Consider the following 13,116-nt stretch of genomic DNA (forward strand, 5'->3'; position numbering starts at 1 on the left):
ACCCCCCCCCCATGTTCCCAAACAGCTGACATTCAGATGATTGGAGGTTACAGATGATGACCTCCTTGCCATGGTTCTAGCTACCTAAGTTTTTATATGACTATTGTGTGTGTCTTAAAGCACCTGAATCCACCCTAGTATAATAGTAATAGTAATTAAATTAAAATTATTATTATTATTATTATTATTATTATTATTATTATTATTATTATACCGCACCCATCTGACTGGGTCGCCCTAGCCTCTCTGGGTGGTTTTCAACATATATAAAACATAATAAAATGTTAAACATTAAAAAGCTTCCCTATACAGGGCTGCCCTCAGAACTGAAGAGAGCAGAGCTACTATCTTTAGGTCATGGGCATAATGCTGCCCAAAAATGCAAGTAAAACTAATTCTAAGGAGCTTCATTCATATCCCACTATAATTCTGTCCTTAGTCTTAATAGTGTTCACCAATGGCTGTTCTCTTCCTCTCCTGAACTTCCTCGTGCTGTGTTTTGCTATGAACTTAGCTCCATGTGCGTTGCTACTTACCTTCCAGGGCAAGGCTGGAAAAATCCATCCTTTTATAAGCAAGCCTATAGGCCAAAAAGAGCTAACAAAAAGTAAAAGGAAGTATCAACCTCAGCTTGCTTGCACCATACGCTGATGTTCTTACGTTGTGCTTTCATGAAATGGTCCCAAGCCTTTTGTTTGGATGCGGAATGGTACACGGCCACTATCTGCTCGACTGCAGTTTCAAAATCAGCAGGCAAAACCAGGCCACAATATCCTCCAGAGAGGGCAAGAGAAAGGAGTAAGAGCGGGATCAGGCAGGTGGTCCAGTGAATCTTTTTCTTATGATGCTTTGCTGGGTGCAATTATAGCTGAGAAAGATGGTGCTCAGGAAGAAACTAGAGCCACAGAACTTGGAGATCAAAGCAGCACAACAGGCAAGATCTGTTTGTATGTCCAATCAGGCAGAAGCCAAGTTAACAGAGTAAGCTGTCTTGATGAGGAGGGTGACACTAAACACTCAAAAGAAGAAGAAGAGTTTGGATTTGATATCCCGCTTTATCACTACCCGAAGGAGTCTCAAAGCGGCCAACATTCTCCTTTCCCTTCCTCCCCCACAACAAACACTCTTTGAGGTGAGTGGGGCTGAGAGACTTCAAAGAAGTGTGACTAGCCCAAGGTCACTCAGCAGCTGCAGGTGGAGGAGCGGAGACGCGAACCCAGTTCCCCAGATTACGAGTTTACCGCTCTTAACCACTACACCACACCAGCTCTAAAAAAATGGAGTTTCTTTAAAAACTCAAGAGGAAGAAAAACACTCGTGTAAAAAGAAACAGATGCTTGGCCAGAGAGAGAGAGAAAGAGAAAGAGAAAGAGAGAATTTTTCCCCCCACTTCACAAACATTGGGCCATAAATAGGGCTGGGTGTATTCCATAAATCTGTAACGGCAAATAAGTACTGGACCCAAAATCCTGCACACTGAATCTTACCTTTGGTTTTTAATTCTGTTTCTAGTCCTTACTACCACAGTGATAGGCTTGGAAAAATCTCAGAAGCCAAAAAGAAATGGAGTGTAACTTCCAGTGGAGCTTTAATATTCCCAATGGGTTGGTTTGCTCGTATAGAATCATAGAATCATAGAGTTGGAAGAGACCACAAGGGCCATCGAGTCCAACCCCCTGCCAAGCAGGAAACACCATCAGAGCACTCCTGACATATGGTTGTCAAGCCTTTGCTTAAAGACCTCCAAAGAAGGAGACTCCACCACACTCCTTGGCAGCAAATTCCACTGTCGAACAGCTCTTACTGTCAGGAAGTTCTTCCTAATGTTTAGGTGGAATCTTCTTTCTTGTAGTTTGGATCCATTGCTCCGTGTCCGCTTCTCTGGAGCAGCAGAAAACAACCTTTCTCCCTCCTCTATGTGACATCCTTTTATATATTTGAACATGGCTACCATATCACCCCTTAACCTCCTCTTCTCCAGGCTAAACATGCCCAGCTCCCTTAGTCGTTCCTCATAAGGCATCGTTTCCAGGCCTTTGACCATTTTGGTTGCCCTCCTCTGGACACGTTCCAGTTTGTCAGTGTCCTTCTTGAACTGTGGTGCCCAGAACTGGACACAGTACTCCAGGTGAGGTCTGACCAGAGCAGAATACAGTGGCACTATTACTTCCCTTGATCTAGATGCTATACTCCTATTGATGCAGCCCAGAATTGCATTGGCTTTTTTAGCTGCCGCGTCACACTGTTGGCTCATGTCTAGTTTGTGGTCAACCAAGACTCCTAGATCCTTTTCACATGTACTGCTCTCAAGCCAGGTGTCACCCATCTTGTATTTGTGCCTCATTTTTTTTTGCCCAAGTGCAATACTTTACATTTCTCCCTGTTAAAATTCATCTTGTTTGTTTTGGCCCAGTTCTCTAATCTGTCAAGGTCGTTTTGAAGTGTGATCCTGTCCTCTGGGGTGTTAGCCACCCCTCCCAGTTTGGTGTCATCTGCAAATTTGATCAGGATGCCCTTGAGTCCATCATCCAAGTCGTTGATAAAGATGTTGAATAAGACCGGGCCCAAGACAGAACCCTGTGGCACCCCACTAGTCACTCTTCTCCAGGATGAAGAGGAACCATTGATGAGCACCCTTTGGGTTCGGTCAGTCAGCCAGTTACAAATCCACTGAGTGGTAGCATAGTCAAGACCGCATTTTACCAGCTTCTTTACAAGAATATCATGGGGCACCTTGTCAAATGCCTTGCTGAAATCAAGGTAGGCTACATCCACTGTGTTCCCTTCATCTACCAGGCTTGTAATTCTGTCAAAAAACGAGATCAGGTTAGTCTGACATGACTTATTTTTCAGAAATCCATGCTGACTATTGGTGATCACATGGTTTAGCATGGGCTCCCAGAGAGGAAATCACAGGTCCATTTTCCTATTTACACACAGAGCTCCCAGAGCACGTCCGGCTCATTCGGTATCAGTTACAGAGACTGACTGTTCCTTTCGTTTTCTCCAGCATAACCACTTCTGGAGCCCTCCCCTTTTCCTTCCTCTTTTACGTGAAGAGCTAAGCCCCGGAAATTGCTCCCCCCTCCCTGATTCATTGCTTCCTGACAACCCTTCATCATCCTCCCCCTCTGATGAGGTGCAACTACTTACGATCGGAGGCTTATCTCTGTATTTTCCCATCATTTCCCCCTTCTCAGCCCCCAGTTCCCTGACAGATATCCTCTCTGAAAAGCCTCACATTTATGTATTTGTGCTGAGCATTTGGCTTAGCATTACATGAGAACCAGTTTTATGACTAGATTATTTTTAAAAATCACCACATGTACATATTTGCACAGCTTATATGAGAAGTTACAATGCATAGTTTTCCTCAGGATGGAATGTTATTTTAAACACCAGAGTAGGGCCCTGCTGGTGATGTGAAAAGTATGATATGCTGCCCCACATTCAGTAAAGTAATACAGGTCCTTTCCCAAAACATATTCCTGCAAATTTCTAGCCAAAAGGTTTAGATGTGAAAGATTATCTTCCCTGAAAGGAGCTAAAAGTCCATCCCATAGCCACAGGTGATTGGCTTGAACACTGGAGAGGCTACTGAATTGCTCTTGCCCTGGCTAAAGATTGACCAACACCAACATCATGACAGGATTCAGGTCTGAGGTTCCCCCCAGTTGCTACTTACTGTACCTCCTTCTGGAATCTGGGACCAATATATTTTTTTAAAGTTAACAGAATAAAACAATTCAAAAACAAACACTAAGCAAACTGTAAAGGACTTCAGAATCCTCTTGGTACACTCAGGAGACGAATGGTCACATTGTGCTGTGATCCAGAACAAGGTGACCTTAAAATCAGATTATCAAGGCCAGGAGGCTGCTAAGGTGTCGGCTTCCCCAGCTGTGAGGCACTGCAGCATTGCTGCCTGCCAGGGACTTGGTTGGCTAATTACTCAGTTCCAGAGAATGAAGGAGAGAAAGCTCTGCAGGACATTCAATAGGAATAGAATCTCCTGGTTGGAAATAGATCCTGGTTAACAACAGGGCAATGAAAAGAGCAGAACACTCCCAGGGCTCAGAAGAGCATCAAATGTTTTGTACATAAAGTTTAAAGTGACGCGAAAAAGGAAAAATGCAGCGATATTACATTACCTTGAAGGCTTAAATCTCCCATTTAGTAAGATGATCTGTAGCTCCTCAAATGAACAGGAAGATAAGGGATTTGGCTATACACCTACCTTTGTTGCCAAAGCCGCTCAGCAATTGCCAAAATTACAAGGCTGTGGTTAACACAGGAGCAGCCTGTGGGTAGGAACCTCACTAAGGCAGAAAATACCTGCACATCCCAAGTATGAACAGAAATTAAGAAGACACTTCAAAGAAGATTCAGAAGCTTCAGCTGGTGCAGAAATAGGTGGTCTGTCTCCTGATGCAGTATGTATGCTGCAAGCACATGACATCTACTAAGGCTCACTACCATGTTCTTGTTGGGTGTTTGCAGTTTAGTAGCGCAGAGAGCTTGCTGGGGAGACCATGCATTAAAAAATAAAGGACTCAAAAATAACTTAAACTAGGTTTTAATAAGAAAAACAAAAACTCCTTTTACACTAAGTACATTAACAACCAAACCAGACCCAAGCACCAACCCATCCCCCAGGGTAATGGGAGAGCTAGGTGCTGCTCCTTATATACTACACCCAAATGCTGACACACCTTAATCAAATACAACTCAGCAGCACCTGCTATGCTTCACAGCTGTAAAGCTGGGTCTCGTTATCTTACTCTGGCCCTTGCTCTGGCCCCTTAAAGACATACACATCGGGTGCAACAATGATGAACCTTTACATTTAAATAAACCATTCAACATTTCCCCTGCGGTTCATCATTGTGGAACAAAAACATAAAGCATATTTTGTACATGTCTTTCATGTGTAACCTTTGGAAGTGCTTTAGTAAAAATGTCCGCAATTTGATTGTCACCTGGAACATATTCAAATACAATCATTTCGTCAGCAATTAGTTTCTTTACAAACTGTAAACGTAACCTTAAGACTCTAGTGCGCTGCGTATTGGTTTCTGAACACAGGATAGCAAGTCCGCTCTGGGAATCAAGGTAAACTTTTACTGGTAGTGTTACTTGCATCTGTAGGTCTGCAAATACTTGCAGATACCATTCTACATCACGAGTGGCCTGAACGCATGCACATAATTCACTCTCTGTTGTGGAGAGACAAATAATGGTTTGTGTCTGGGACTTCCATTCAAATGGACAACCGTTATAACAAAACACCATACCAGACACACCCCTGCAATTATTTTGTTCCACTGCATGAGATGCATCGCAGAAAATTATCGTGCAGATAAGTTTTAACCCCTGCCTGTAGGTCATGCTGCACAACTTCAACAAGCCCATTTTGCCAGGGACTTCGGGGGCAAGATAACTCATGAGTAGTCCCCTGCGCTTCCAGGAATTTCTCAAAATCCTCAGAAACAAATTCCCCGCCCCGGTCAGAAAACAGGTTCTTAACGGCTCGTTTCTGTCTCTACTATACGATGTCGGCTGCTGGGCTGACGACCGTGACTGACGAACAGAAACAGGCTTGGGAGTACTTTGCTTTCTTTTAAAGTGCGTTTTTACCCAGTTGCAAAAAACTTTGTACTTCTCAAATGCTTGGGACTTCTCAGCTATTGCATAAGTCCAACAATATCTACTATACTGGTCTATCAGAGTGAGCCAGTACTTAGAACCTCCTAATGATGGTGGGAGTGGCCCAACTAAATCACAATGTACACACTCAAATGGCTCAGTTACTTTCCTATCTGAGCATCTACCCTTGCGTGCAACCCTAATCTTATTCTTGCAACAGGATAGACATTGCATAAAGAATTTACATGGTTTTAAGTTGAGGCCATTAACAATATTCTTTGTCTTAATTACATCAGCAAAATTCAGGTGTCCTAGAATTCTGTGCAGCTCATGGACACACCCGGAATGTGGCCTTACATTCCTCAACCCCTGGCTTGACTGTGCTGCTCTGCAGTTTATAGACAATTGTGAATAGGTGCGAAAATACAGTCTATATAAACCATCAGATTCCCGGGCATATAATAGACGTTTGTTCCCATCGAAAAACTCACACATTGACTTTAAGAAACGCACAGTTATGCCTTGACGAGCAAAGCACCTTACTGACAATAAATTGTCCACTGACGGGCAGTAAATGCAGTTTGCTATTGTAATGTTTAAAGAGTCAAGTTTAACAGTACCCCTGCCAAGCGACTGCAAGACTTGTGAATTGGCTAAATGTACATTACCAATTTCCTCTTCGAAAGAAATAAACAAGCTTCGATCGTTGCAAATATGCTGAGATGCTCCTGAGTCCACAACAAAAGACTTCCACTTGGCACGTTTAAGTCTTTTACGATCTGTTGTCCTAGCATGGAAAACTCGCGGCTCGTTTCTGTCTCTACTATACGATGTCGGCTGCTGGGCTGACGACCGTGACTGACGAACAGAAACAGGCTTGGGAGTACTTTGCTTTCTTTTGGATCTGCAGTCCTTTGCAAAATGTCCTTGCTTATTGCAGAACCAACAACGCTTTGCAGCTTTAAATGCAGTTGTATCACCACAAGTTTGCATATGGCGTTCCTCATTACTTCTGGAAATAGGAGTGCTTATGGCACAAGCCTCCCTTCTGTCCAACTCGCCCATTAATCTTGCCGTCACCCCTTCCACAGTTAATTGTGCTGGTGGAACAGCAGATATCTGGCTAGCTATACCATCAAAGTCCTCATTAAGGGAACATAGAATGATAAAAACATACTGAATATCAGGTATCTCCATGTCCCTTCGAATTAATTCGCAGCGTATTGCCTCCAGACGTCTCAAGTGTGCTGCCAAATCACCACCAGGCTGCAACTTCGTCTGGTACAACTGCTTGAAAAACGTCAATGCAGATGCTGACTCTTTTCTAACATGCACTGCTGCAAGACTGTCCCACATTTCTTTGGCAGTTTTCTTATTCCTTATATAGACTACTTGCTGGTCGCTGACTGCCAAATTAATTATCGCCCTGGCTTTTGCATCTCCTTTTGACCAAGCATTAGTCACAGGGTCAGGAGGGTCATCAGTTACATAGGTCCATACTTCTCTAGAGGTCAAAAGCGCCTCCACCCGAAAAGACCATAAACTATAGTTCTCATCTGTTAGCTGTGGGAAGACCAGAGCCTTCTCAGCTTCAGGAACCCGGTCAACCATTCTGGAACTCTTCCAGACCCACAGAACTACGCTAACAGGAGAAGGAGTTTTCAAACCTTTCTCAGAGTCCAAAAGTATGCAGTCATCCACTCAGCAGCTGGGCCCATAACCAAAGATGTTGGGTGTTTGCAGTTTAGTAGCGCAGAGAGCTTGCTGGGGAGACCATGCATTAAAAAATAAAGGACTCAAAAATAACTTAAACTAGGTTTTAATAAGAAAAACAAAAACTCCTTTTACACTAAGTACATTAACAACCAAACCAGACCCAAGCACCAACCCATCCCCCAGGGTAATGGGAGAGCTAGGTGCTGCTCCTTATATACTACACCCAAATGCTGACACACCTTAATCAAATACAACTCAGCAGCACCTGCTATGCTTCACAGCTGTAAAGCTGGGTCTCGTTATCTTACTCTGGCCCTTGCTCTGGCCCCTTAAAGACATACACATCGGGTGCAACAATGATGAACCTTTACATTTAAATAAACCATTCAACAGTTCTTTCCTGTGTTCCATCCCAATAATAATCACCCAAGAATGCTCTCCAGACTGTACCATTAGTTTACCAAAGAAAATGTGCACAGTAGGAGTTTTGTGGGCTTTTTTGTTTGTTGTGTCTGGGGACCATTTTTTCTCCAGAAACCTATCAGAATAAGATTTTGATAGTTTTCCAGAAGCTTTGTAAGATTTTCTTGTTTCCACTGAGCATTAATGACCTGGTAACCTTTCATTCATTTAAAATTAATTTTAATATCCAGCATTTTATCTGTTAAATGGTTTGTTATCTTTTTCCTTTTTTAAAATGTTTTCTGGTTTTCTTTGACATTTGTACGAATGCAGCATGGTGGTTTAGAAATTTGTAAGAAATAAACCTAAATATGTTTCCTAATAAAGGGAATGTATGTTCCGGATCTGTGTCTCTCTCTCTTGTTCAACCTTCAACTGGAAAAAAAAGAAAACAAAAAATGGTACATTTCCATCAAGTGAGACTTTGAAATCCTGGTTGCAAGCCCCAAACACTTACACTGAGCAAGAATTCCTGAGAGTGCAAGCTTGAACTTTTCCTTTGCTTCTTCCATTTCCTTTCCATGGGCTGCTTTCTCATTTGTAAGTCGGCGGATGTGGCTGTTGACTGACTGGATCATTGAGTAGAAGTTGTTTGCAGTCGTCTGTTCACTTCCCCACGCTCTATCCAGGCCAGCAGTGTCTGCACCGCTTCCAAACACTTTGAATCATCTGACCCAAGAGAGAAACACTGCTCAGGTACAAAGCACTGGTGCATTTTGCAAGTAATACTATTTAAATCATCGCTCCCTGTGTGAGAGTTTAAAAAACAAAAACATAGTAAGATGTTTGATAGGCTAAAATTATATTGTTTAGTTACTAGTGCTCTGCCAAAGCTTCCTGTGGCTGCTATGGGGGTTCTTTTGTTATGTTTTTATGGCATAATGTATTTACGTTTATGTATTAAACATTAGTTAAGTCACTTGGAGGGGACGCAGGTGGCACTGTGGGTAAAAGCCTCAGTGCCTAGGGCTTGCCGATCGAAAGGTCGGCGGTTCGAATCCCCGCGGCGGGGTGCGCTCCCGTTGCTCGGTCCCAGCGCCTGCCAACTTAGCAGTTCGAAAGCACCCCCGGGTGCAAGTAGATAAATAGGGACCGCTTTCTAGCGGGAAGGTAAACGGCGTTTCCGTGTGCGGCTCTGGCTCGCCAGAGCAGCGATGTCACGCTGGCCACGTGACCCGGAAGTGTCTCCGGACAGCGCTGGCCCCTGGCCTCTTAAGTGAGATGGGCGCACAACCCCAGAGTCTGTCAAGACTGGCCCGTACGGGCAGGGGTACCTTTACCTTTACCTTTACCTTAAGTCACTTGGAGACATTCAGATAACAAGCAACAGTCTAATTAATACTACTGTTTTGCATAGGTCTGCATGAAATGAGCCACCCAAGCAAGGCAAAACTCTGAAAGGCTGGGGTGGATGAGATTAACTCCACAAACAGTTGCAATGTACTCATCTGTTGTATGTCTACATGGGATGGATCACATCTCAGTGGAAGAGCATCTGCTTTGCATGCAAAATGTCTTGGGTGCAATCCTTAGAGTCCCCAGTTAAAAGGATCAGGTAGGAAGTGATGAGAAAGATCCTTCTTCTTCCAAGACCCTGGAGAACCACAGCCAGTCAGAGTATACAGTACTGGGTAAGAAACAGATAACTCATCTGATAGGGTACAGGACAGCTTCCTATGTTCCTAACCACCTGTCACAATCCTCATGCAACAGCCTGCCAGTTTGGGGCAGCCCTATGTACCTTTTAACTTCTCAGCAACAATACTGCCCTCATAATACGAATAGTGGACAACAGGAGGTGGGGAGGGAGGGTGGAACTGTTTTTCTGCCATCCTTCTGCAATGGCGCTCCTCCCAGGCCAGCATCCACTGCTTGCATTCCCACTCGTAGAAATCATCCCAGGCTTGAGCAAAATCCACGTGCAGGTGCCCTGTGTCCTTTTTGTCAGTGCTGGATAAAAGGCAATGATAGTTACAGAAACAACCATCAGCAGTTTCCCTGTGGTAGGGAAGTTTTTAATGTTTGATCTTTTATTGTGTTTTTAATATCCTGTTGGAAGCCGCCCAGAGTGGCTGGGGAGACCCGGCCAGATGGATAGGGTATAAGTAATAAATTATGACATCATCATCATTATTATTATTATTATTATTATTATTATTATTATTATTATTATTATTGGACTGTTCCTCTGTTTCCCCCATCTGCAACATGGGGGTCTGCCCGCTTTGTCTCCAGAGACTGCCAGAGACTGCTCACTGCTAGATGCATACTAAAAATAAAGTGCAAGAATAGTGAACAGCCAAATATAAACACCCTTATATCATTGGACACAATACCATCAGCTTTATAAAAAGGGGTAAATGAGGGTCTATAAAATTAACTTGGGTTCTCTTTTTATTACTGCTTGCTGTTTAGCAGCCTGCAGCAACAGCTATGCAAAACTAGGCTTCCATTTGGAAAATGTCCTATGCATTTTCATGTTCCAATCTACAGTATAGCACAGCATACTACACAATCAACACTGCCATGATTTTCACCCTTCATGATGTCGAAAATCTTATTTTTTAAAAAAAGATTTGCAACCTCATCTCTATAGCTTCCTCTTCCAATTACTCCCTGACCTTGAAAATATTCTAAAACAGAGAGGGTTCAACTAGAAAGTGTTAGAGATGGACTGCCAAGCAGACTAGGGCTGAGTTCTGGGAAGTTACACATTTACCTCCCTTTCCTTCATCAAGTGGCATTCTAGACCAGGGGTGGGTATCATGCAACTCTCCAGAAGTCGCTGGACACCAGCCCTTGTGATCCTTGACTGCCACTGGTTCTCCCTGCCACTGATTCCCCCACAACCACCTCTAGACTGCTGTTTTAACCAGTAGTGTTTGCTTCTCCATTTTGCCTCTCATTAAGTGGACAGAATCAGCAAGCAGCACAGCAGGGTAGTACAGAGATGGCCTCACTCCTTGAGGACATGAAGATGCTTGAGGCTCCCAGCGCTCCCGTTGAGGTGGTCCTGGCCACCTCTACAATCTAAAAGCTATTCTGGCTTGGCCAAACTATAAAAAATATCCTGTTGGGAAAAGAGCTTCTTCTTCCCTCCATGATCTGTACATCCACCAGACTCTTCATCAGATGTCCCTCTTTACTTTCAATATTTCCCAATTGATCCCAGTGCAACTGCAAGAATGGCAAGGATTACTTGAGCTAGGTGGGAAGCGTGTGCAACTTTTGCAATGAATGATCTCCTTAATCACTGGTGGTGGCACTATTTCCAAGCCAGACATCAAGGGACTGATTGGTGGGATCCCAAGTCATCATTCCAAGGGCAGGGTCGAAGTCTGAAACAGAGAGGCCATCAAGCTAGATTGTTTCAGCTGCAACTGCACAATAATTCTAATTAGGAAAGCAGATTTTTTCCATCAGTAAAATCAAAACTTAAAGGACCTGAGAGATACATAAAGAAATGAGTCTGGAGAAGTAGAGCCATTTGACAGCCCACATAATCCCACAAAAGCCAGTTCTCATGCGTGGGAGGACAAAGATGCGGACAGGCAGGACTGAAGAAAAAGAGAGCCCACAGTACATCCTAATACTGGGAGATTAGCCTCACTTCCTTCTGGTTTTGTAACTGAAATGACAGCCATACATACCACCACATTGAAAGCTGGCTCAGGCATCTGTTTTGCCTCTTCCACCGCAGGCTGCCTTGCCTTCTTTTAATTTTAGAAGTGCTGCATGAGTGCTTATGCATAAATCCATTCATTCAGTCAATTACTTTGTTTTTTTAGGAAACTTTTAAAAAAGTGCTTAACGGCAACATAGATGGAGTGGAGGTGTTTTTTGGTAACATACAAGAGCCAATCACAGCCAGATTCTGCTTTAAAGTTGCAGAGTTGTTTTTTGTTTATTATTGCAGCCACTCCTAAGGGCCAAGTAGATAGAGCGCTCAGCTGATTGTCTAGTCTTGCAAAGACCATTTCAAAGTGCTATTTTGCAGGGTGCTTTGCAGGTGCTGCCAATCACCTGATTAGTGAAACCTGCAAACACCCTTTCAGATTATCCAAGTTTTGACCTAGCCCATATCTGACATCATATATGACTTCCGACAGATGTAGGACAGATGGGCATGGCTTCCCTGAAAATGGCTTTGTTGGCTAAATAAGGAGGCCTAACAGGCCTAATCAGACCCAGGCCAGAGGTTACCCACCCATTTTAGGCCACGTATCTTTTGTGTTCTCTGAACATTTGCTCCCCTCATCACTCCACTGGAAAAATTAAGCATTGTGTGCTTGCAGCGGCAATACCAAACCAAGAGCACAACCTACCAGGCAAAAGAGTGTAGGAATGATCGCTGGGTAATGGAGCACACTCCCCCTCACAGATAAAGCCACAGCTGTCTGAACATCTTGCCCTCTGTCCAACCTTTTGCGGTCTTAGTAGTCTGCCGTGCCCTGTCTGTGACCTTTGTCTCCTTTGTCATACATTGTGCAAGGGAAAAATGATGTGGTGGAAACAGGTGCCAAAATAACTTTGTACCACCCCACGATTTCGGGATTGGAAGATGTGTAAAGGTCACAGTCCAAAATGTATCTGCCTGGGTTTGCATATTGTGCCAATAAAAGGAGCCTCCACAGAGCTAGCTGGCAGCTTGCTTGTGCACAGCTCACCTGCATTACCAACTCCTACCTCATGTCCTTCACTTCAAAAGAGGATCTCCTGTTATTCCCATTGGTGCCATCCCCAAGTTATTCATTGCAGTGGTCCAGGCTGTTGGGTCTGACATGCCCAAATCCATTGGAGGAGACTCTAGACTCAGATTTGATTTGATGCTGTCTGCAGAAAGGATTATGATTGACAAACGTGTTAACAAATGTCCTTTTTTTTAATTATCAGCATCACTTACCCTAATTTTTTTTTTTTACTAATGATAAAACTGGAAGAGAAAGTGATAGAAACCAAATAAATCTCCCCTATAAAATGACACCCTGCATATCTTGGCAAATGATGGGATAAATTCTAAGGGGAGAGTAGGACGCAACAAATGCCTGCTTTAGGCACAAACTATTTGATGCAAACCACATTTGTCTGTGCTCCCCTCCCGAGTATCATCACATCCCCCATGTACCAGCATCTTGTTCTTTCCAAAATAAGAGCTCTAGTTGTAAAGGCACAAGTCTTAAAATAGATCTGAGCCAGCACTTACCAAGGGCCCCAGAATGATCCTCTGATGGCAGAGTATAACCCCTAAAAAAACAACACTAGGCCATAATCCAGGGCAAAGTCCATGTGTTA

General features: G+C 43.6%; 1 pseudogene; it reads right to left on the reverse strand.

Moving 5' to 3' along the window:
* Positions 1-389: 389 nt before the first annotated feature.
* On the reverse strand, positions 390-12,515 carry LOC128406008 (ecto-NOX disulfide-thiol exchanger 2-like; annotated as a pseudogene).
* Between the last annotated feature and the right edge of the window lie 601 nt (positions 12,516-13,116).

Source organism: Podarcis raffonei, chromosome W (assembly GCF_027172205.1).
Source record: "Podarcis raffonei isolate rPodRaf1 chromosome W, rPodRaf1.pri, whole genome shotgun sequence".
Lineage (NCBI taxonomy): Eukaryota > Metazoa > Chordata > Lepidosauria > Squamata > Lacertidae > Podarcis > Podarcis raffonei.